At 36.3% G+C, this 3,816-nt stretch overlaps 1 pseudogene; it reads left to right on the forward strand.

Annotated features, from left to right (window-relative positions):
* Nucleotides 1-1,022: 1,022 nt before the first annotated feature.
* On the forward strand, nt 1,023-3,440 carry LOC149224681 (protein CLMP1 pseudogene; annotated as a pseudogene).
* Nucleotides 3,441-3,816: the final 376 nt, after the last annotated feature.

Genomic DNA, 3,816 nt, shown 5'->3' on the forward strand with positions numbered 1-3,816 from the left:
TAAGTATATAACTTGAATGTCATGGAGTATAAGGTACATGTGAGCTATGTTGGAGAGGTTGTGGTTTGAGCATTGAAGAGTCTTTTCTTCTGATGCTTGTTGATCATAGAAACGAATATGCAAAAATGATCATCCCATAGATGTGCATTCGAGGGAAAATCACCTTGTATATAATTTAATGCCAGGAAGGATATTCATGTTGAAAATGTGTTTAATGGGTTGAGATTGGTTTTTGTTCAAAACTTTTCTTGGCCTAATTGTACAAGCCTTCCTATCCCGCTTCATATTGAGATGACCTTCAAAGTTATCTTTAGCATTTATCATGGTAAATTTTGCAAGAGATGATCTTACTGGTTTCAATATAATATTATACTTGGAAATAAGTTGAAAATTCCTAATAACGTTTCCATCATTAGAATGAAATGTAGAGGCCTTTTAACAAAAAATAATAGTACTCTTCTCTAAAAAAAATCATATTTTAGTATGCATTATCCAGTGGCATTACATATTATTTCAAGATGACTTACAACTCCAATAGATTTGGATTCATTTTCATTCAATCATGGGTCATGATCAAAATTCAAACTTGATTAGTTGCAACTTTTAATATCTGTAATTTAGAATGGCATGCACATTAGCATTAAGATTTTTAATTTCACCAAGATTGCCTTTCAATCAATATTGGATAGGTTAGAGAGGAACTTGATGGTTGAAACTAGTTAGAAGTATGGATATGGTCTCTATTGTTAGGATTGTATACCCTGATCTATGCCCAATTGAAACTAGTATGTGGAGGAAGTAGTGATTCATAAAAGTATCTAGTGATGGAATGAAAGTATAGATTTGTATCCTATGAGATTGTTAAGTGTTGGGGAATTTAGCTCAGTTGGGTTCGGCTAAAAAAACGTTATTAAGCATAGAAAGAACGCTATGGAGGCATTATCGAATACAGAGAGAAAATCTAATCTAGCACTAGTTCACATTATTGGTTGGGATATCTTTATCTTTGTTGGGAAGTTGTCATGGTAAAGTATGGGGCGAGGAAAAAGAAAGGCGTAGGGGCATTTCCTACTTCTAAGAAATCTAGAGTAGTCACTGAAGTAAAGTGGATCTTGATCCATCACTCTTCCTAAAAAGGGCACATGAGCCGAAAGAGGAAGGAAACAAGAGATTCCAAAACAGAGCTTAAGTGGACGCTTTAGAACAGTATGAAAAGGCTATCAATATTATCACTAGGAATCACTTGGACCATGCCATCTTCCACAATAATCGAACAACACACTTGATGTAGATGAAGCCTATTCAGTATGAAAGTGTTGTTAATGAATGTACACTCACTCTTGAAATGCACCCTCATTTAAGCAGGGCTCTTTTTAGAAGGGCGCTAACATATGAGGTTATTGGTAGGTTAGAGTTAGCCATGCAAGATGTGTAGGCCCTTCTATAGGTTGATGTGAATCACAAGCATGGCTTGGAAATTATCAAAGGGTTACATGCTTCCCTTGGGAACAAGAAATATTCTTAGCCAGACCTGTAAAATAGGCCCACAGTGCCTACCTATTCATGGACTCCTCTTACATCCGTGGGGGCATCAATAATTTGAGGAACTCCTGTTGGCAGTATGGGGCCTTTTTTACCTACTAAACCAATGCCAAAGAAGAAAATTAAATAGGAGAGGCTTCCTGCTGATAACTTGAGTAATCAATCTAATGGGCCACCTTTGCAGGAACCTATGTTGTCAATGTCTTCCAAAGAGTCTTCTTCACAAAAAAATACCTCGGTCTTGGAATCTTTTACGGTGTCTTCCAAAGTAATATCCATGGGATCTAATTGTTCTCAAGGTCATCAGGTTAATCATGCCCCTCAACCTACGCATAAATCATAGGCATAAATTCATTGGAGGCCATCAAAACATATTTTTGACCATGACATAAGGCTTAGTCTAATGGCAGAAAAATGCCAATTTAAGGAATTGAGAGAAATAGTGAGGAAATGATTATCCTCATCCAAGGTAGTTTTAATAAAATACAAGGATTTGGATGGGGATATTGTGACTATTACAACTACAGAAGAGCTTATATTGGACAAAGTTGTTACAACTCAGCGTGTTGAGCAGAAAAGGACAGTTAACTCAAACACAGACTCCTCTACAAATAGGGGCTTGAACAACAAAGAAAGAATTTATAATCACAGTTTTTCAAAATGATCCTTTCAGGTTGTATGTGTTCAAGGTGAATCTTGAGCAGGAGCCATTGATTGAAGAAGAGGAGGAACCTCTATTAGATGGAGTTCAAGAAGAGGATGTTAAAACCAAGGAGAATTATTTTGGTTCATTAGGAGAAAGAAACAGTAGCATAGTAGAAGACATGAGAAAAGAACCTAATAAGAAGGTATCCTTGGAGAAAACTTGTGAAGACAAAAATGGGGATGAGCTTGAAGGCAAAGAAGTTGAAATTGATGAATCACTATTTTATTTTTCTTAGTTGTTTCGTACACAAGTAGGAATTGATCTAGATGCTCACTTGGATCTACCTGTGCTAGGAATGGAGTTATGTTTTGAGGCATTGGAGGAAACTGTGACCAATGAACAAGCCCAACACCTCTTTGAGATGGAATCGTGCAAGTTCTAGGAGGTGGAAGCTTTGGCATTCTTCAGTTGGGAAAATGTCCATATGTGTGCAGCTAGGAAGCAGATTCCTTTGGATGAAAATCCTCCAAAGGAATTGGTTACGACACAACTTCAAACTGCATATGACTATGTCTAGGATCAATACTCCCAAACTGGACAAAATTATGAGGAAGCTTTGAGGATAAATCATGACTTCTTTGAGGGATTGCTTGCGCTGGGTCAACAATATTTTGAAAGTGTAAAAATTCGATGGTATCTTTCTTTGGATAGCAAGGTTGATCTTGGTACATGGGATTCTTCAAAATCTATCCAGTTTTCAATAGTTCATAGGAGAAGATGTGGACTGCAACTGAAATGCGGGAGAAGCTAGAAGAGCAGTGCCAAAATGAGTTAAAAGATCCATCTGCAACCAAGAAGGATTAGGTCCTGAAAAGAAAAATGAAATTGGCTGGGGTTGATGGATATTCTACTGAGGAGATAGTGACATCTATTGCTGAAGTAGTAAAACAAGCTACTATAATGAGAACTCAAATCCATCTATTTTGGGGAAGCATACTTTTTGGAACACTCACAAGTGGAGATCAGATTGGAAGATCTAGCATGGATAGGACACCTAGATGTTGTCGTTGAGAGGTTTAAGATTGTTGGAGCTTCTTATACTAATATTGAGACTATGTTGAAGAATAATTCATCTAATGAAACTAATCAAGAAGGAAATCATGTCAATATAGAAATTCCAAATGCAGTTGTTCCTAGAGAAGAGACCAAAGGCAAAGGTAAGGATGGAAATAGAGAGGAGACTATTCAATAATGTTAAGAAGATTCTACGGAAGGAGACTATACCATTTTGATGGGTATAGATGTAATGCAAAAGAAAAAATATTCAATATTTATATAGGTGAAAAAGGGAAAATCATTCTGAATGAAACATATTATGGTTTTGCAATAGTGTTGATAATAATCATAAAATATTGCAAGTGTAGGACAGAGTATCAGAGGCTGGAAGATAATCTAATATGACATCACAGGTTGAAATAATTGTTCCAAGGAACATTCTAACACTTCGAAAATGTCCTATCAACATGGTTTTTTCACAATTCACGAGGTTCTCTATTTTTCTTATGTTTTAAGCCTTATCGATGTTCTAGTTGTACTCATACAAACAGACACGACAGACAACAAATTTC

The sequence above is a fragment of the Pinus tabuliformis genome, chromosome Q (genome assembly GCF_031772625.1).
Source record: "Pinus tabuliformis cultivar Carrire ecotype Pingquan chromosome Q, CPIR1, whole genome shotgun sequence".
Classification (NCBI taxonomy): domain Eukaryota; kingdom Viridiplantae; phylum Streptophyta; class Pinopsida; order Pinales; family Pinaceae; genus Pinus; species Pinus tabuliformis.